We start from the raw sequence: 22,410 nt of genomic DNA, 5'->3' as shown, positions 1-22,410 counted from the left end.
GCTCCAAGAGATCCTATCTTAAATAGACAAATAAGAATTAATTCGCCTCACACATTTGATTTATTAAAAGACCAGTCTTTCTTTCATACTGAAGATGTGCCCAGAAGTATACTGAAAATTATGTTCAATTCCATACAAATATGAATTAATATTTATGAGATTATAATTTTTTCAAACTATTTTATTTTCCTGTAACATATTAATCAAGACATTTTCATGCTTCTGAAGAACAGCTACAAAGAGTAAACGGACCCCTGCCAGGACATTAACTTCCCAAAGACCTGATAAGGTCTTAGAAACAGCAGTACAACCACCATTGCTCTAATTAATACTGAGAATATCTACTCTGGAGGGTGGGGGCAAGATAATCTGTGTCTATGTAGACACTTAAGAAGGGACTGACATCTTTTTAAGGAGTTTTTCATAATTTAAGAGCCTTAAGCTTTCAGACACTAGATGTTACGCCCCATCTCTAAAGAAAATTTATAGTAGTAAAATTTATGACTATAGTCTCTTGATTGCAAATCTTGAATAAACCACACTACTGTTTGTTCACTGTATCTATAAATATTTGCTGACTGATTACTGAATGTCCAGTAAAATAATTGCTTACGTTTTCATTGGCTATCTTCGGAAATGGCAAAACTGTCCCATATAAATAAGAGAATCAAGAATAGGAGGATAGGGAGATGGGTCAATTGTGGTACAAATATGAGGACCTACATTCAAATCCCCAGCATCCATCTAGAAAGCTGAGTATGGGGGCACACCAGATTCTAATTCCAGTGCTGTGGGGTGAGCAGATAAAGGAGGATCCTCATGCTGCTCCAAATGAGACCTTGTCTTAAGGGAACAAGGTGGAGAGTGAAAGAGCCAGTGTAATGGCTACTCTCGTTTGCCAACATGACTACATCTAAGCAGTTGGGAACACCTGTGAGGGATTTTTCTTGTTTGAATCACTTGAAGTGGGGAGACTCATCCTAAAACTGGATCCTTTGAGGTGGGAAGATCTATCTTAAATTTTGGCCATGCCTTCCGGTGGCAGCCTATATAACAGACACGGAAGAAGAAAATACCTGCTCTTTGCCTGCCTGCCTCTGCCTCACTATTCCAAACCCAGCATGAGAGCCCACTTCTCCAGGATTCCAACGTATACTGAAAACCTTCTGAAACATCAAGTTTTACAGACTGAAAGCTATTGGATTCTTGGACCTTCCATTATAAACGGCCATTGTTAGACTAGCTGGACAAGAGGTATTAAGCCACTAATAAGATGGATGGATGGATGGATGGATGGATGATAGACAGATAAAAAAACACACAAATAGATTATAGACAGATTATTAATAAAAAGATAGATGAATGGAGGATAGATGAAATAGATAGATGAATGATACATTGGATGGATGGATGGATGGATGGATGGATGGATGGATGGATAGATGGATGGATCAATGCATGGGTAGATGGATCAATAGATTGATTCTCTAAGTTCTGTTCCTCTAAAAACTGTGGTAAATTCAGCATGACACCCACCCAATGTCCTCCTTTGGTCATAAACATAGAAAAGGGCTGATTACAAACCACAAAAAGGCTGAGTATAAACCAATCAATAAAATATAAACCTATCAATATTCAGGACAACTGCATGACTTCATCATGGGCAAAAGTGCATATAGCAACCCACTATCAAGGCATCAGTGGCAACTTATTTAAGAATTCCCTTAGAGAAACACTGGCTACTCTGAACACTGCAGCTACACGAAGGGAAGCCATCTGGATTCTAAAAAGAACATTTTGGGATCAATGAGCAGCAATTTCAAAGGCTTGTTAATTCGTTAGTTGACTAGGCAAGCAGTTGCCGAGGGAGACAGTCCATCGGAAATACCTGCAGCACTTTTCTAAAGTGACTCCACTTCTCATTCTGCAAGGAAAGCATTTAGCAAGTGAATGAAAGGTGGCAGCACATGCCACTTGAAAACATGCCACTTGGCAGAAGGATTATTGTAAACTAAAGGTACTTGAAAATCAGCAGATTCAAGAGGGACACTCTGCCCTCACTTAGCCAATAGAAAAGAAGCATTCCCACAGAGGGAAGAAAGAGATAAGAGTGAGATGTCGGGCCTAGAGTGGGGGAGCGGAAATTCAGAAATGGGGAGAGACAGCCCAGAAAAATATGCACAAATACATGGGAGAATGACTCCTACTTTCTTTAATATCACCAAGATTTTGGATATGTCTCTTAAAACAGTAAGTAAGCATTCAGGGTAGGTCAATTTTAAAGGGTTGTTATTGTTGTTTTGAGGCTGTCTCAAGTACCCCAGGCTGGCCCGAAACACTAGGTCACAGAAGGATAACCCTGACTCCTGACCCTCCTATTTCTATTTCCTAAGTGCTGGGATTACAGACAAGAGAGCAAGAACTTTTATTTTCCTTTAGTGGCAGCTATTTATGTGTAAAATACATGTGATTCTCCTGTTAATCTATTTTAGGTCATTTTATTTCTCAGGGTCTGACTAAGACCCTAAAAAGCCAGAGATAAATCTGCCCCACCTAGGGCAAACCATGGGAGGAGGCTGGAAGTGAGAAGTCTGATAAATCTGCTTAAGGGTATTCATTCATTTCCAAACACCCGCATAGCAGCAAAAGCCTGGCTGTGAAGCAGAAAGATTTAGACACATCTGCTGGCAATAGAAGGGGTAAGTGCACAGGCATGCACAAAGGAATCAGTTCTGTGAATGTTTGAAATTATGTGATTTTTAGGTCACTGGAGATGGAGGGCGGGATGACAGGAGCACATCCATTCAGAGGCTCAGACACTGATGAAGCAAAGCAATTTTCTTCTGAACCAACCCTCTTCAGAACAGGTGATCTTATTCTTGACTTCCCCTTCTCGCAAATTACAATCTTCTGCCCAAGGCTTCCTCTGCTCCTCCTGAATTTCAAAATGAGAAGGTTCAGTGTTGTGCAAACTCAGGGAGGCTAACAGATTGCACACGAAACACAATGCAGGCTGAGGGGCCCCATTTGCTGATTACAGATGAAGTAGAGATGATGGAAAATGAAGGCACAATTTGCCTGCCTTGCAGAAAATGGGTTTTGGAAAGAGACTCTGTCTGATGTTTCCAATCACATTAATCTGAGGACAGTCCATAACTGGTGAAGTGGCTGTGAGGTGTGTCTGTGTGTGTCCAAGGGTGGGAGCAGATGGAAGGTGGAGGGGGGAAGTTCAAACAAAACATCTGCTCTGAGATACTTGATCTCCAGGACTGTCATAGTTTCCTTTCTGATGCTTTGACATACACCATAACAAAAAACTTTAGGGGAGGGCTTATTTGGCTTACACTTCCAGGTTGCAGTTCACCAAGAACTCAAGGCAGGAAGTCCAAGCAAGAACCCTGGAGAAACAAAGCCTGCTGGGTACATCACAAGGTCATGCTTAGCTGGCTTCCTTACACAGCCTAGGGGCACAACTACCCCCAGGGGCTGGGGCCATCTACATCAACTGGAAATCCAGACAATACCTTATATTGGCAATACCTAATATTGGCACATGGGCAAATCTAATCTCGGAAATTCCTCAAGAGAAGCTTCTCTCAGATGAGCCCAGGCTAGGCTAAATTGACAATTGCAGCTTAGTAGGTCAGTGAACAAAGAAGTGGGGAGAAGATGCAGAGATGCTCTTTCAGTCACAGGACATTAAAGGGTATTTCCCATTGTCTGAGTCTGCTGGGTCTTTGGTTGGTTTACTAGGAGACACGATGCTTGTTTTTGAATGACTTTGTCAACTATTTATTCCATCCATGTAGCTGTGTAAAAGAGCTGCAAAGGTCTAATGTGATAAGTAAAAGTGTTTTTTTTTTATTAAAGTTCAGTGCTTTCATAATTCTCTGTCACTATATGCATATTACTCTCCACTTTGGAGTTTTAAACAAAGTTAATGAACAGAATCTCAGGGTCTCCACTTTTTAGTGACTGGATATACAAACACAAAAAAAATATTTTAAATCTCCTGTACAGCATTTAAAAATTAATCTCAGCCATGTAAGGTGGAACACATGAAAACCAAAACTTGATAGGTGGAAACAGGAGCATCGGGAGTTCAGTGTCTGAATGTGACCCTATGCAAAATACATGTACACACACACACACACACACACACACACAGACAGACACACACACACACACACACACGAGAGAGAGAGAGCTTTAAATATTCATATCTTTAAAAATCAAGGGTTCAAGAGAGGAGCCTGTGGATAAAATGTCAATGGGGCAAGCATGAGAGTTCAAATCCTTAGCACCGACATAAATGCCAAGAAGAGATAGTGATTGACCTGCAAACCCAGCACTCAGGTGGCAGAGATGGGGAAACTGGATGTATAGTGACTAGGTAGACTAGATGAATGCCCACTATCTAGGCTAAAGTGAGAGTACCCTGCTTCAATGAATAACATCTTCATGTATTCAAGGAAGACACTGTTGTCAATTTCTGGACTCCACATGCGCACACATGCATGTGCATGCACGCCTATGTGCTAACATGTCACTTTCACAATGTGAATACACACATATGTAAGCATGCACACTTGAATGCATCTGCAAACATGTTCACATTCACCGTGTGCATACACAGATGCACATATGTAAGCACACGCACATATGTGAATGTGTCTTCCAATCCCAAAATCAATATGCTTGCTAAATGCCATATACTCTGCAATTTGTTGGAAATAGCAAACAAGATTCCCAATCCAAAGCTGCTCAATCACAGCAGGAAAGAAATCTATAAATATTTATTAGGGATTAATGAGTACTAGGCCGGATGCTCTGTTCTGCCACCTTTCACACCGCACAAAAGTACTTTCCCTGGCTGTATCTAAGACCAAACACAAGTCAATGGAAAAGGAAGAAGGTCCGAAAGGACATACCCGTGTACACCAGCAGCTGGTTTTAAGTAAGAACACAAATATAATTCTTTTGTTGTTGTTTTTGTTTTTTCAAGACATGATTTCTCTATGTAAGAACCCTAGCTATTCTATAACTTATTTCGTAGACCAAGCTGGCCTTGAACTCAAATAGATCTGCCTGCCTCTGCCTACCAAGTACTGGAATTAAAAGCATGTGCTACCACACTCCGCCACAAATGTGATTCTATAGAGAAGTCTTTTTAAAGTATATGTGTGTGAGCATATTCTCTATTTGTACAGTGCCTCCCTAGGCCAGAAGAATACACTGGATCCAATGGAGCTAGAGTGACAGGCAGGTATAAGCCAACAAGTGTAATTGCTAGGAACCAAATTCAGGCCCCTGGAAGTGCTGTAAGTGTTCTTAATTGCTAAACCAGCTCTGCAGCCTCGAAAATGATAGCCCTTTTAGCAAATGGTGGTAAAACACATTAATTGCATGCAAATACTTTTAACCCATACCTTGACCTGATTGGAAAAATTGCCCTTAAATAATTATAAAAAAAAACTCAATAAATATAGGAAATTTCTCCAAGTAAACATCATAGATAAGTCTTATATCCTTGTTGTGGTACCAAAGTTAACATCCATAAAAAAGATAAACTGACAAATCAGAAATTAACACTTCTGTTCTTCAAAATGCCTTTTGAAGATTGTGGAAATTGCTCAGTGGTTAAGAGTTTGTTCGGATCTTCTAGAGGACCCAGTTTGTTTTCCATTACTCATTCTTGGTGGTTCACAGCAACCTGTAACTCCAACTCCAGGAGAGCTGATGTCTTCTTCTGGCTTTCTCAGGCACCTGCTCTCTTGGGCACATACCACCCCCACTACAGACATACACACTCACAATATATATATGACCACCATTAAAACAAGAAGACTTGCAGTATTATAGGAAAATATTTCCAAAATAGTTCTCTGATTAAGGTTTTTACAAAGAATACATACATTAGCAATTCTAAAAATACAAAGAAATCAATTGAACTTTCCTTTCGTAAAATGTTTGAACAGATAATTTTAGGTATCAAAAGAGGAAATGGGCAACGGAACAATAACTACCTCCAGCATCATTAGGTGAATGCAATCTAAAACCACAATGAACACATACGTAAAGTAGAATGGTTGAAACGAGAAACACTGGAAACAGTGGGCATGGAGAGTAAATAAAACCACACTGGTTAGAGGTGTGGTACCATCACAGGGGAAATCAAGAGAGTGTGAGACAGGAGCTAAAAGGGGGAGGGCGAAGGTGACTGGGAGAGAAGGAAGAGAAGGGGAGAAAGAAGATGCACAGGCAGACACCAAGCAGTTCTCCTAAGCTTAGTTATAGGATGAGAACACATCTATCAGCTTAAGTGAGATTTTTGCGCTGTGAATTGAAAACGCCAACAGTCTCGCATTCCTGTAGATAATTGAGAGTTGGCTGCCTTTCGCCCTTAACACACTCGAAGTGGTTGAGTCCCTGGCAACCAGATGCTATTGCTTAAAACAGTTTAGGCTCTCAGCCTGAAGGATCCCTAAAATTGGATTACAGTCCCTCCAGATAATCTGAAAAATACAGCATGACGAAAAGGAAACCTTAGGAAAAAAAATTAACTCCTCTGTAACAAGCAACACTCTGCAAACTGAGAGCAGCATGACCAAGGGCAGAAAATCTCATCAGTGAGGGCTTAAGGGCGAGAATATATACAAAGGACCAAAGAAGCCACACAAAAAAGGAGTAAAGGGCAAGCCAGAGGCACAAGGAAACACCACCTAGTCCTCAAACAACTCTGAGGGTAAAGTTAGACTTCCCACCTCAAGAGAGCAAAAGAGATTTCCACAGGGTTTTGGCACCCTCTGATCTAAACCACAACAGTAATACACATCTAAAAGATGTGTAACCTTAATGATACCTTGCAATTAACCACTGCTTGATTCCATAACTGCATTATTTTGAAGCTAGGTTCTCACGTATTCCAGGACCAGCCTTAAACTCACAATGTAGTTGAACATGACTTTGAACTGATCCTGCTGCCTCTACCTCTCAAGTGATAAGATTATAGGCATGTGAATGGAACTAAGGGTTCTGTGTCTGCTGGATAAATACTTTACCAGATAAGCTACATCCTCAGCCCATGTGTTTTCTTATAAAGGATCTGAACAGACATATTGGTCTTATTTATTTATTTATTTATTTATTTGTCTATTTATTTATTTATGAAAGATTTCTGCCTCCTCCCCGTCACCGCCTCCCATTTCCCTACCCCTCCCCCAATAAAGTCCCCCTCCCTTGTCAGCCCGAAGAGTAATCAGGGTTCCTGCCCTGTGGGAAGTCCAAGGACCAAGCCACCTCTATCCAGGTCTAATAAGGTGAGCATCCAAACCGCCTAGGCTCCCACAAAGCCAGTACGTGCAGTAGGATATATTGGTTTTTCAAAGACTCTTGGATGCCAATCAGATACATGAAAAAGCACTCCATAACACTAGCCATCAGAGATAATCAAATCACAGTTAGATTTCACCCTACAAATACGGTGTTATTAAAAAGACAGAAATTTGGTTATAAGGTTGTGAATATAAAGTTTTCAATAGTGAACTACGAAGGGTTTAGACAGCAAAGTCCTGCCATGGCTGAGATTTTTCAAGTGAATGTGTTGGATTTCTATAGAATTATTCTGAGTGCTGCGAACAAATACCAAACAACAGCAACAAAAACACTGCAGGAGGAAACGTTTTGTTCTGAATCACAGTTTCGGGGTACAGTTCACTATGGCGGCAGGAGTGTGAAGCAGGTGGTCACACGGCATCCACTAACTGAAAACAGGGCAAGGTGAACATTAGCACACAGAACCCATGCTCCTTCTAATTCAGTCTAGGACGCCAACATTCAGGGTGGGTCTTCCTACCTCAATTAACCCAATCTGGAAACGCCCTCCCATACATGCTCAGTAGTGTTTCCTAGGTGACGCCAAATCCAGTCATGTGACAATGAACATTAACCACCACATCTGTCAAGCAATTATGTAATGTCAGTAACTTCCGACTTTCCAGAACTATAGTCACTGGAGTTACACAGGTGGAGGGGGTGCAGAGAAAAGAGAGGGCAAATGTGCAGATGGCTCCGACTCCATGATCCATATTGCATCATTTCTCAAATGCGTTTTAATTATCTTTGAGGGGGGAGGGGGAGAGGGGGAAAAGAGCAATGTATTTCACACACATAAATCTACAGTTCTGTATCAGAGGATCTCTTATGCTCGTAAAATTCCCTAATGTTATTACCTTAAAAAGCTACTTATCATACAGAAAATGCTCAACAAATGCAGCTTGTAGCTCATGAATTCGAACTTTCTTCCAGGTAGTTTTCCAGCCTTTCCAGTAACTGTAATTTCTCTTATCTAGATGCACTACACACGCCTTTACCCTAATTGTGCTATAACTGGAGCTATCTATGTCTATAGATAAGCATTTACTGAGTCAAGCCATTTCTAAATATAAAGCAAGGACTAGTAAAATGATTTTTTTCATAACCAGTAACATTTTTATGTTTCTCATTGGACAGCCTAGTAACTTTATACAGCAGATAATATCATTGTCATTTTATAGCTGAAGGAGCTGAGGCATGGGAAGCAAATGACTATTCAAATAAAGACCATCAGTGATTGGCAACACAAATAGAAGGGCCCATGGTTTATATCCTGTGTTCTTTCCCAATTTCCGAATCATAATAGAACTACTTGTAAGTTTTAGAATTATGGACTTCTACTTGCCAAAAACTTTACATCTAGTTTATAATTGCAACACTGCAAAAATCTTCCGTGCACTTCTAAGTCCCTCCTCACATGTAGTTATGGGAAAACCATACCTCCTAGTTGTCAAGCACAGAACTCGTCCTAGCTTAACCCAGCAACAAAGAAACCTAAACACAAGTAAAGCCTCTGGCTCTGTGCTAAAACTGACATTTTATTTCGGTGGTGAAAATTAGGAGAGAATTGGGCGTTTCTGACCTTAAAAATAAAATACACAGCTATACAAAAGCTCAAAACACTGTGTCCCAAACACTGTCCTGATGTGACATGATAATGGGTGACAGCGGCTCTATAAATACCCACAGGTATAAAACATAGACCCGCACCCCATTAGCACATGTTGCTAATGCCCCATCATGAAATGAGATACACAGAGAATCTTCACACAGAGTTCCTCAAGCCCTGGAGCTGGTTTGCACAATTCCAACCTCTAACTCTACATTTGTATTATGCCCCTACTCCATAACCTTCAGGTCCTCTATTTCAGGACTTTACAGACAGAATTTTATTTCTTTAACATCACATAGGTAAAAATAAAACTGACATACAGGTTTGCATTGGAAAAAAATTTTAAAACTATAAAAGATACACCCAATGACGTGAGACCCACAATTGAACAATGCCTTGAAGTGTCTCTGCACTGAGAATAAAGTAGACTCTGCAGTTACAGTAGATGGTCCAGCATTCCACTTTGTACAGTATGGCCTGACAGAGGAAATACAGCGTCAGCCTGCCTGAGAGCATCAGGTGCTAACTCTAAAGCAATTAGTTTATATACAGAGGACCAGACTATCTCCCTGTTTATTGTGACAAGCCGAAGGTTTGTGTCTATACTAAGGCTTCCTACAGATAGATTTTGTGATATTTAGATACTTATTGATCCTATCAGATTTGATCATGGAATCAATCTTTCCCTTCAGAGGCTCTGGGTTAATGGCAAAGTTTATTAAACTGCAGGCAGTCATTCAGAAAAGATCAATAAAGACATGATTACAGGGTAACCAGAGGATTAAACTCCAGATTTATCACAAAATTAAACTGAATTAAATGTTCACTTGAAATGCTGTCAATACTTTTAACTCACAAACTATGCTCTTTCTGTGTTTACCTAATAGGCCATAGGGATGTGTGATTTGAGAAAATGACTGCTACACAAAAACATAAGCCATAAAGAGGAGAGTCGCTTTTGGAAAATTCATCTGTAATAGCTGAGCACTTTCAACTTACTGGAGTTTTAGTTGCCATCCGCAGACACCATTCTGCCCATCCCTGAAGTCTAACAATAATACATCCTCAGAGGTCTACTTACATATTTGAAATTGCCATAGATTATATACACTTTCCTCGTATTTTCAAAAAGATACTTGTGCCGTGGCACCAACAGTCCTTAGTCCCATGAAGAGAGAGGACTGGAAGATGTTATCAGGATGCTGGAAAATCCACCACCCCTTCCCATCCTAGGAAGAGGCATCAATGCCTTTGCAAAACCAGCCAATTACATTCGTAAACATGAAATCCCATCCTCAGCTTCTGAAAGGCAACCACTCACTGAATGAACTGGCAGCTTTGCACACATGCATCATCAGGAGGGAAGTCGATACCCGTGACAGCTGTTAAAGCTGGCATCAATACCACAGTGAGCGAGAAAGAACAGCTCCGCAGGACCTGTGATGAGAAAGGCCAGGACCGCAGTGAGGCTGCCTAGGAGTGCACTCAAGCATATGAGAAGGTTGCTCAGGAAATCAGTTTGGGGGAAAAAACTCATCCTGTGATTTAAGCAATATTTCTACTCTGTAACTAGGACATGTCATCCTACCGATGACATGGGCCCAGCACTACCCTACCTTGATGGCCAACAGGCTCTGTTGGCTTCTAATCCAATGTAATAGTTGTGCTGTCCCACAGGGGGGAAAACTAGGATGGAGTCAAGATGCTGAGCTGACAGTACAATGCAATTTTCTTATCCCCTCCCGAGCCTACTGACTGCAGGAGTAGTCACTTCCTTTCCCGGCATCATGAAACTTTACACCCTTGACTGTGCTGAGGGAGGGCTCCAGATGTACTTGCGTTCCTTAACAGCAGAGTCACCTTCCTGAAGGAAAGCACTTGGTCTCCATCTCTGAACTGGAAGCTGTGGGATATACACAAGCTCACAGCTTCTTACAGTCACAAAAAAAGTCAAGTTTCCAAGAGCATCCCGTATCAACAAGCCACCCCAAGGAAACTGACAGATTCGCTGCTGTGATCCTGTTCCCCAAAATATTCCCTCTGTGTCTTTACTCATTTTGGCCCTGGCCCCAACTGGTGCTCTTATGGTAGCCCATCCAGGTACAAGGACTAACCTTGCCACATAAAGCCTTGTGGCCATGACTAAATCTCCAGTCCCTCCTATATCACTTCTCTGTTAGATAATATATAGATTAATACAAAGCCTGTCAAGATCAAAGTTTTATTACTCTTGGGGGCAAGGTGGGCAGCAGGGTCTTGTTTAATTCAAGCTAGTCTGGAACTCACTATACACCCAGCAATGAACTTGACCTTCTGGTCCTCCTGCCAGGACCTCCCTGGTGAGCACTGGGAATCCATGTACTACTACACTTGCTTTATACTGTGCTGGGAATGGAATCCAGGCCTTTATGCATGTTAGGAAAGCACTGTACTAAGGGAGCCGCAGTCCCAGACCCAAAGTTATTTCTACTAAATAACTTTCCTGAGGCCATCTGGGAAGTCTGAGGACCTGATGGAGATCCACATGGCTACAAAGTCCACATCCTCACAAGGGTGAGAAGGAATCAGATGCCTGGAGGATTGTCTAAGCCCTGTGGTTTGAAGCTCATTGTTTCCAGACCTCTACTATGGTTGTAAGCTTGTTTGCTTTTAAATATAAGCAAATCACTTGGCCTATTAACTTGAAATAATGCAAACAAAATACCTTTAAAATCCTGTTCAAATATTCAAGCCATATAAATTTCCAGGGTGTCTTTATGTCTTCGTAAATCTTGTGTGATTTATGGGACACACAAACAAAAAAGAAATTCACAAAGAAAAATAGAAAGAAAATTGGGTGGGTAGGGAATATGGCACAGAGGCAAAAAAGCATTATCCCATGACACGGAAAGATGGAGAACTTCTAAAAAGTTTGGAATGGAGGAGATTAACAATTTGTACTCTTGATAGATCAAACACTTAAAAGGTCACGCTGTTAACTATCCCAAGAGAGAAAGACGAGAGAGATCTGGGAGAGCTGTTGCTGATGATCCTATCATTAATCTCCTCTTCACTGATTTATCCCTGCTGGATTACCCAATGAGGTATTTGTATGTTCCCAAAAAGAAAATAGATGCATGACGCAGTTAAACACAGAAAAAAAAGTCACGAGCATGTTGGAGTCTGGGATCCTGATAGCAACACCCACAAGCACACAAATGTACATAGCACAGTGGGGTTGTTGAACTCTACCAGGAAATCCCACAATCCTGCACCTGGCTTAAGAGAGAAGAAGGAGATGGGAAAAATGAAAAGGGGGGGGGGGGTGTACCCTCCTTCCAGCTGAGCACTGACACAGACAGTACGGTTTGGGAGGCAACTTTATGTGCTCTTAGTAGTAGATTAATGAAAGTAATTACCTAGCATTGTGGCGGTGAATGCTGCAAAAACTATAATTTATAGAGCGCTGTAAAGTTCTAATGTGTTTTTATGTCCATAAGCTGCTTAGCCATAATCTAATGCATTTGTACAAGAACAGCCTAAGTGGCTCTCAGCTGAACAGTGAACACAAGTGCCTGAACCTTGGTGATTCCACCCGTACGTCTTTATAGCCCAGCCCCGTGTGGTAAGCATCTGAGGAACACAGCTGCTGAATTATACAAATAATTCCAGAGACAGTGAAAGGCTCTCGGCCTCTCTCACCAGGAGGATCATTTCTGGCTGTCAGAGGGCTGCAGGCTTTAATTAAATGCTGGAGTGGGTTCCCAATACACATTTGGTGGTTATACTGTCTTTCTCCACCCTCTCCTCTAGCCCCACAGCCCCGCACTCCACTTCAGAGACAAGATGTGGAGTGAAGTTTAAAGAATGTAAAGGGGGAAAAGATTCTTTTAGTAATTGAAAACTGTCTTCTACCTTGGAAAAAGGCCCGCCATTTCTGACTAGTCTCTGATTCCACCACTATGTTTGTAAGCAACGACAAGGATATCATAACAAATCTGACACCATCGGTAGACCACCCATCAACGACATTAGCAGGCAGAAACATCTTAGTGACTGGATACCCACAGTGAAGGTGGGGTGGAAGGTCCTAATGGCAGCAATACTTACAGGAACAGCTTACTACCTACTAGAATAAGATGCCAATTGCAACCACTTGAGGAGGATCTGTTAAAACATTTTTAAAAGGCCATGGTTTAGATTGGTAAGTCAGGTGCTGGAAGCAGGTTCTTACTCCAAATCTTGTGACTTAACCTTTTCCTGATGCGGGATTGCCCTCTGTATGCTATCAATATCATGGGTTAATAAAGAAGCTACATTGGGCCTATTGCAGCGCAGAAGAGGGCAAGGCGGGAATTCCAAGCAGATAGAGGAGAGAGTAGGCAGAGTCAAGAGATGCTATGTAGTCACCACAGGAGACAGACGCCAGGTGAAACCTTACCGGTAGGTAAAAATCACGTGGCAATACAAAGATTACTGCAAATGGTTTAAGATATAAGAGCTAGCCAATAAGAAGCTTAAGCTAACAGGCCAAGAGTGTTGTAATAATACAGTTTTTGTGTGATTATTTTGGGTCTGGGCAGCTGGGAAAAGAGCAAGCAAAATTTCCCTCTTCTGTAAATTGCTGGTGATGATAGTATTTACTCATAGGATCATGGTAAGGCAGTATGTCTTACCAATACTGTGACCCTTTAACAAAGTTGCTCATGCTGTGGGGACCCACAACCATAAAATTCCTTTCACTGCTATTTCATAATTGTAACTTTGCTACTGTTATGAACAATAATGTGAATATTTATGTTTTCCAATGGTATCAGGCAACCCTTGTGATAGGGTCATTCGATCCCCACCACTACCACCCAAAAGGGAACCTGACTCACAGGTTGAGAACTGCTGCCATAAGGGTTGAAGGCCTTAGTTCATTGTAAGTGTACTTAGAACGCTGTCAGGACCTGCAGCAAAGTCAGTGCTTATTATCCATCATTATGATCTAGGAATCAATGGAATGTGATTATGCTAGCAAGAGAGGAAAGAGCAGAAAATTGCCTTCATTCTTCTACAAGCACATATCCAAGAGTTTCCATGTCTATAATGGAGAGTCCAGTGGCTCGCATGCAGACAGCAGTGCTGAACTGAGAAAGCAGGTGCACAGGAGAGTGTACATCCATGCACATACTGAACAAGCAATTCACTCCTAGCAATAGGAGGCCCCAAGGGCAGATGTGTCACAGTGATAGGAGATGCCACTGGCTCATCCTCTTCAGGATCAGCACAATTAAACATTTTGATCACCAAATAAATATTTAGATCATATTAAAGAAAAAAAACTTCAAGATGAGTATCCAGCCCCAGCCCATGTGTGTGTACATCCCTATGTATTTGAAGGTACATGGTGGGGACACACATAATGAGGTGAGAAGACAACTTTAAGTAATGCTTCTCAAGCACCCTGCATCTTCTTTGGAGATGCAGGCCTGGAGCTTGCCAAGTTAGATTGGCTAGATAGTGAGCCCTAATGACTGCCTGTTTGTACCCTCCCAAACTAATATTACAGAAGTTCATCCTCACACCCAACCTCACTTACTAGTGTGTGGGGAATCAAACACAGGACAAGCTATCTTTTAAGCCCCCAAGTAAGAATTATGGTAAGAGTTGCCAGAGGACTTAGTAATGGGACACAATGGCATTACATCAGTGACTTATACAAGGACAAAATGCAAGCTCAAAGACAAAGACACACACACACACAAACACACACAGTGAATTACTATCGAGGCGAACATAAAATTGATGTTCTTCTTGTTAAAAACATACTGCTCCCCTGCACTCATGAGATGAGCAATGTGATTTAGATTCAATTAAAAGTTCTAGGCTGTCCAAAGGAGAAATTCTACCTTATTGGCTTCAAGCCGGAGAGACCTTTAAAAGTTCATCCATGCTCTAGACCTATCAGGGGCAGTTACACACCCAACTTGTACACAGAAGTGTCACTTTAAAAGTAGATACTACCTACCTCCTCAAAGATTAATGGACACTAACGGTGCGCATTGGTCCTTTCTAGGATAAAAACTAGAATAGAAAAAAATCATTTCTTGAACAAAACTGTTGCTCTAAGTCTATGAAAGCTGGACTTTGGTTTGTGGCAACTCTGTCCCTGGGATCTGCCCACTTTCCTCTTCCTGTCTTAGAAATTACCACAAGCAGACTTCAAGAATCACCTCCTCTTTAGCTCTTGCAGTCTTTACAAGACAGTCACTGGCCACATGAGAAACTTCCTCATACTCACTAGGTTCTCACTCAACCAGCCACCAAGCTCCTGTATGACTTGCTCAGCCAAGTTCCACTATGGGAAAAGAATTTTAAATTGTCTCCTCATAGACTCTTCTTGATGGTACCTACATCGATCTCAAACTGCCATGCTTCCGGAACACCTAGACAGGTATATCTATTTCGCTGTTTCCTGTGAGATACTCCGGGGCACCACATTGCTTAAAGCTACCATCACAGCTCTGGTTTCCCACCAGACATGCCATCACTCCTCATTATGTCTCAGGCATAGCCCCTTCTCTATCTGTACGCCCTGGAAGGAAATATCTCTCCCTTTCAAGCTCAGTGCATTTTTTGGGTACACAAGTGTCTGTAAGAGGGTCAACTAGGAGTTACGAGCACATAAAAATGTCTACTTAAAAATGCTTTCCATCTCATTCTTCAACGAATTCTAATTTTGTGTCTGTTTTATAGCATAGAAGTACTATGAATAAAAACACACAAAATAAGGATTTCTTAGTCGAAGCGACCCTGCTGAGAGTACACTACCACAAAGGTGTGAAAACAAGCAGGCCACAAGGCTCAAGATAATAAGGGCATGCGTTGCCCAGCCTGATGATGCCTGCATTGGATAGAAGGAAGAGAGCCAACAAGCTGTCCTGAGACTTCCACAGACATAGATAGTATGCACACACACATGCATGTGCTCAAAATTAATGAATACAATGTAATGGGAAAGAGTGGTAGGTGTTGGCTTGAACTACAGAGAGGAGTAAGCACCCACCCCAACAATCAAAATCTCTCTCCAGATTGCCATACTCAAAGCTTTTAGCAGAACATCACTAATTGACTTAGTCATATAGGAAATACATGTTATAAATCACAGTCTCTAACGTCAGGAGGCAGAAAGGGGTCTTCAGTGAGAGAGGAGAAAGTGTTCTGTGAGAGGAAAATGGTGCCCTGTAAGGAAGCAGAGGGTTCTCTGTGGGGTAGACATGAAGCTCTTCTGGTAGAAAAGAGTACTTCATGAGATGGAGATGGGTGCTGTGTGAAGTAGAAGGGAGTGTTGTGTGTGGCAAGAGAGGGTACTCCATGAGATGGGAAGGGTCCTTTCAGAAGTGAGAGGAAGGTGGTGCTCTGTGAAAGAGGGTGGGCACTCGGAGATGAGAGCGGGAGCTCTGTGAAGCGAGACAGATTACTAAGGAGGAGAGGGTGCAGTGTGAGCGGGGTGCTCTGAGGAGGAGAGGGTGCTCTGTAAGGTGAGAGAGTATGGGAGGGGCTCTAGGAAACCAAACTCTTTAAATATTTGGCAAATAAATCTGTCACATAATTGTTAAAAGAAGTCACATTTAGAAGCAGTGTCAAACATTGTCCTTTCATATTCGCATAATGAAGACCAGGGGAATATTGGACCTATAGCTAACAAGACCCAAGATACTGGAGGGCAATCACCAAGCACACCAGGTATTATACAACTGACCCGTCGATTTCTTTTGAGGCTAACTTAGGAATTTTCTTATTCGAATAGGATTCTGTATTGAAACAAAAAACAAAGATGTGATACTAATTACTAACCACCACATATAGTTCTCTGGAAACTGAAGAAGTCCAACTTCCTCCTGTCACTGCACCTGAAGTCAAGACAGATCTGTGAGAACTGCTGTTTCATTGGGAAGCTCAATGGTGTTGCAGTCCCACAGACACCAGGTCAAGGCTGACTGAAAAAAGCAACTAAATCCTCATTTCAACCTCAGGATTAAGGTTGAATTCAGTTTCAGATCAGTTGAATAGCTCACGCACCTACCATCAGTGCTACTCCTGGGAAAGGAATTCTCAAGGAATTACTTTCAAGTTGTCTCGCAACTTACCAACCCAACCAGGAAACCACGTCCATGCAATGGATCCCTTCTATATAAACCCTTAAAAGTATCCAGGAAATGGGATATTAGGTACTTTCTGACAACTTTCACTAATTCATTGAATTGTGTGTGCATGCACATGTATACATATATACACATATCTGTAGAGACCAGAAGAGGGTAGCAGACCCCGTGGAGGTGAAGATGTAGGTAATTGTGAGCATTCAGATCTGGGTGTGGGACAACCAACTCAAATTCCCTGGGAAAGTAGCAAATACTTTTATTCACTAGAGAAGTTCACTAGATCCTTGAATTCTTTTTTGGGTGTTTTTTTTTTTTTTTTTTTTTTTTGGTTTTTCGAGACAGGGTTTCTCTGTGGTTTTGGAGCCTGTCCTGGACTAGCTCTTGTAGACCAAGCTGGTCTCAAACTCACAGAGATCCGCCTGCCTCTGCCTCACGAGTGCTGGGATTAGAGGTGTTTGCCACTAATTCTATACAAAAGGCAGAAGGCTGCAGAGTTACTGGAAAAACAACAATAACAGTCTACAATCAGGAATCTTTTGTCAGTGAACTAGCAGTTGTGAGTGTTCATTAATGGACTCTGAGACATGACTGTGGCAAGGCTAAAAACAATTTATGAGATTCTCCCACCTGATAGGCAGAGAGGTTGGCTGAGAAGAGATATATGAACTAAATTCCCAACAAAGAGACACATTTCTAGAACTTTGGGGTCCAGACATCAGAACTCCTGATAGATAATAATGCTGTTCTTCTCTGTGAAGTTGGCTACAAGTTCTGTACTTCCAAAAATGATGCTAAAATAAGTCGACAGTCTCCAGCCACTGAAGCTATACGTCTACACAAACACCATGGGCCATCTATCAGTATGTTTATGTCACAAGAGACCCCATGAAGCTTTTCATCCAGTTATCTCTACATGAAAAATGGAACAAGGACATATCTTACTAAAACAAATCCGTTTAGTCCTTTGGGTCTTGTGCGAATAACCTAATGGGGAACATTATACTCAGTGTTAACAATAGTAATAGCCACATTAGTACAAGAAGCCTTAGCATTTAATTTGCAAACTACTTGTGTAGGATTTTGACACACACCAAGATTGAACTGAATATGTTACCAGTACTCATCAAAAAAAGTACAAAACTAGAACATGAAGAAAAAAATTAATTTACTACAAACAGTAGATATCTTACGCTAGGTGTTTAAACCCTCCTCATATTACACTACCGGATCACTATGGTAGAAGGACAGAACTGATTCCTCCAAGTTATGCTCTCATGTCCACAGGCACACTATAGCTTCTGTAAATGCAAACAGATGTACACACCCACACCACTACATGAAATAAATAAAAATCTTATCAAATAACTAAAACTGTGAGCATCCTGGGAGATTTGGGCAGGGTGTGGAGAAAGGGATGGCAGAAAGTTTTAAAGAGAGCTTCAGAAATTAGGTCTCCACAGCAAACAGGTGCCAGGGCTAGGGCTGAATCCGATCAGTTCCCCCATCTTCGGCACCCTGCCATGAGGTCACCTCTCTGGTTCTCTACAGCCACTACTGATTGAGACACACTCACCTGAACATCTGCGTTTAACACACCCTAATTGGTGTAGCCATCTCTGAGCACGTAGCCTGTTGCAGGACTAGTGATATCTCAACAATACAAGACTAGCCATGACACTCCGCTGCTGCAAAACTACAGTGGGATCGACAGACCAACGTCATTGTCCTCAGCCTGCATCTCCAAGGCCTTCTAAATTTCAGCCCTACTGGCAGTGCTAACCTTGTTCCTTCTCCTATCTCCTACACCCAGTACCCATTACACACTTTAATTCCAGACTACTAATTATTTATTTCCAGACTTCTCCTCCTCTACGTTTGCGAGGAAAGTCACGTGTCTCTAAGACTCTTCAAAATGACAACCTCCTCTGCTAGTAAAATCTTCGTTGCGGGGCCACCCAACCCTCTCAAACTTGGCTATCCTCTACTTAGCTTTCAGATCTCCAGTATCCTTGACTAATCACTTGCTCCCTATATTACGGTTTTCCAAGTACTTTCCCTACCCGCAGCCCAACAGGCCAAGGTCTGGGCCTTGCTTTCTATCACAACAACACATCTAGTAGAAGATCTCACTTGTAGAACATTTCAGTGATGGATACATCAGCATTCTCCTTAAAGTCTGTCGCTTCCTAAGAAAACCTTGTTACGTGAAGAGGTGACCTCAGTCACACGCTGCAGTCATTCTGAGAAGAAAGAATATTTGCACAGTATTATCTAATGAGATCCAAATAAGTCCTGTTTAACCTCTCACAAATCGGAACTGGCTAAAAATCTGAAGGTCAGCTTCCTTCAATAAAAAGTTATGAAGAATCACAGTAATAGAAGCTGCAGTCGTTAGCCTAAATGTCAACTTGATACAACCTATAGTCACCTGGGCAGAGAGGGTCTCAGGAAAGGACAGCCTAGATAGCAAGGTGGGCTGTGTGTATGCCTCGAAATGATTTTTTCATAATTGGGTTAACTGTAATAGTAAAAGCTCAACTGGGACTGGCACCATTTCACGGGCTGGGTCCTGAATGGTAGCATAGCATAAATAAAACAACACAGAAAATAAAACAAGAAAGAAACAATTTTTAAAAAGAAGAAAGAAAAGCCAAAAGCCAGGTGAGCAGTACCCTGCATGCACTCATGTACTTCTCCCTGCTCTTGCTATGGACATGCCTCGCTGCCTGTTAACTGCTTAATGATGCACTGCAACCTGGAATTTGTGAATTAAACACTCCCTCCCAAAGGTTACTTTTTGTCAGGGTGTTTTACCACAGTACAGAAAACGCTAGGAGAGCAGCTCTGATAAGCTGCATGCTTTCTCTTGTCCAGATATCATGGTCAGCTGCCAAGATGATGTTGAAATACTATAGTCTAAAACATCCTAAGTCCTTTTTGTTATTCTCCAAGTGTGGTGCGTGTACATGAGTGTACAGTAACACACAGACCCAAAGGTGCACATGCGGAGACCAGACTAGGACTTCAGTGCCTTCCTCTACCAAGCTCTGCTTATGGCCCTCACACAGGGTCTTTCTGTGAACCAGAAGCTGGATATTTCGGCTAGCCTGACTGGCAAGTCTCCACTACAGACACACAAAGCCAGGCTCAGTTTTCCACATGATCATTGATGCTTCAAATTCAGACTTTCATGCCTGCAGAACAATCACTGCTACTATTGAGTCATCTTCCCAGAACCTTAACCACTGCCTCACCTTTAATACTGAACAAAATAATAATAATGTTTGGTGATGTTAAGGCAATAGCTTCATCCTTGGTTACTAATAAAATCTCCTGAGAAAGTTAGTGAAATTCAAAGCAGAAACACTGCGAATGACAGTCAGACTTGACCTCCAGGGACACTGCCTTCCAAGGTTCCTCAGCAGTGTCATTAGGGTTGCGAACTCCTGGGTAAAGTGATGAAACTCCCCAGGGAACAAGCAGCAGAGCTAGGATGCAAGACTGAAATCAGCCCAGTTTCAGAACTAGAAAGATGTGTTAAGAACAAGGCTCTGTTAAGCTACTTCTCTGATCTTATAAATCCTAGAACATTATCTTTTTTCTGCAAAGTATTAGCAGGTGTTAGCCTCTTCATTAGCACAAGGAGAGTCCTCTTACAATTCAGATTTTATCAAGTGTCACTCTGAGTGTGAAAGTCAACTTCAAGGTCCTCCTCTGAGAGCTCTCCACGCACTGAGTTGCATCTAACTGCATCGTCTCCAAGATCAACCTGCCACCAAAACTGACCAGGGGCTACAGAGGATATTGCAAGTTAACTTATTTAACTTATGAACTTATTTTTGGAGAAGATAACAGGTCATAAGAAAAATGATTGGAATAATCGAGGAGAAAAAAGGGCTAACATAAAACGTTAAAGCTTACATAACAATGCTGTTGTATGTACCACAATATCCCAAAAAGCATTAAAACATAAAAAGAAAGCAACACTGTTGTTTAAATTTAGCACTTAGAATGGAATTTAGGTTACTATTCAGACATAATAATTAACACTGAACTACTAAGGATTATCTCAATATAACACATAAAGCAGGAGATGAAAGAAAATGTAAACCAAACTGCAGACAGCATAGGAAGATGGAAGGACACCCTAGTACTTCATACTCTGGAAGCCGTAGCTTTCAAAGAAGGGCGCAATGAAGGTTATTCTTGCCTTCCTTAGTATGAAAAGCAAAATAAAACATGAGGTCTATACTGTGCCCGCATATCTATTAAGGCCATAGCATGCAACCAGTTCAACTGATCAGAGTCCAACACTCAGCAAGATTCAACCCTTCTTTCAATGATGTATAGTTTTATATTTAAACTGCCTTGGATAAATGAAGTTGAAAGAGAAATTAGAATACATGCAAACGTAGAGGAAATATATGGGCTAGGGTTGCCCAGCAATTTCTGCTGCCCAAACTGCATACCAAATTAACATTGACACATACTTGTTGTTTTTTGAGACAAGGCTTCTAAAGGCCCAGAGTGACCTCAAGCTAACAAAGCAGCTGAGAATGAATAACCTTGAACACCTGCTGATCCTGCAGTACACATTTTTAACTGCCAAGTCATATCTCCAGTCCGCTAGAAACTGGTTTTGAAGGCAGAAAAAAAAGGCTATTTTTGTTCTACAAAATTTAAATACCCAAGAAATCCTAACATATCTTTTGAATAAATATTCTTTTTTAATTAGTCAGCCACTTATACAGAAAACATAGAAATAAAAAAAAGGAAAGGCAAGGTTTCTTTTACCATTCATTAAGCATCTCAGAGCAGAGTGTTAGTTGAATGTGTACTTATGATGGGCAAGTGGAGATGAGTTAGGATGTGTAGGATGTCTGCTGCTATGCTAAGAGTGAAACATACTGGGTGTGCACAAATCATAACTGCAAGGTGCATACATTTGCAGTTTCTACATGGAAGATGGATGAGCTGTATATGTGCTTACAGGTGACAGTACACTACAAAAAAAGACATGGAGAAGTAATGATGTTAGACAGAAATTTAATTTTGGCTTAAACAACATCACATAACAAAATAGAAAACCCCACGGAAAGTTGAAGAACTGAGGAAGTAACACTGTGAAAGAGACTTGACGAACTTGCAAGGGGTCCTAGATTTCACTACCAGTGCTGCAGAAGTAAAAGATTTAAATTTATACTTGAATTTAAGGGGAAAAGCTGAGAGGGAGTCTACCTAGTTTTGCATCCTGTGTTCTATCAAAATACTGTGACAAAAGCAACAAGAAAGAAA

At 41.4% G+C, this 22,410-nt stretch overlaps 1 protein-coding gene across 4 annotated transcripts in view; it reads right to left on the bottom strand.

The window, feature by feature from the left end:
- Positions 1-22,410, bottom strand: part of Auts2 (activator of transcription and developmental regulator AUTS2) — a 1,102,310-nt gene that overhangs the window by 823,508 nt on the left and 256,392 nt on the right. The window lies entirely within an intron of this gene.

This window comes from Microtus oregoni, unplaced genomic scaffold, assembly GCF_018167655.1.
Source record: "Microtus oregoni isolate MIOR12 unplaced genomic scaffold, Mior012 000003F_ref0000135, whole genome shotgun sequence".
Classification (NCBI taxonomy): domain Eukaryota; kingdom Metazoa; phylum Chordata; class Mammalia; order Rodentia; family Cricetidae; genus Microtus; species Microtus oregoni.
The sequence above is the reverse complement of the archived record's forward strand: the minus strand, read 5'-3'. Positions and strand labels throughout refer to the sequence as shown.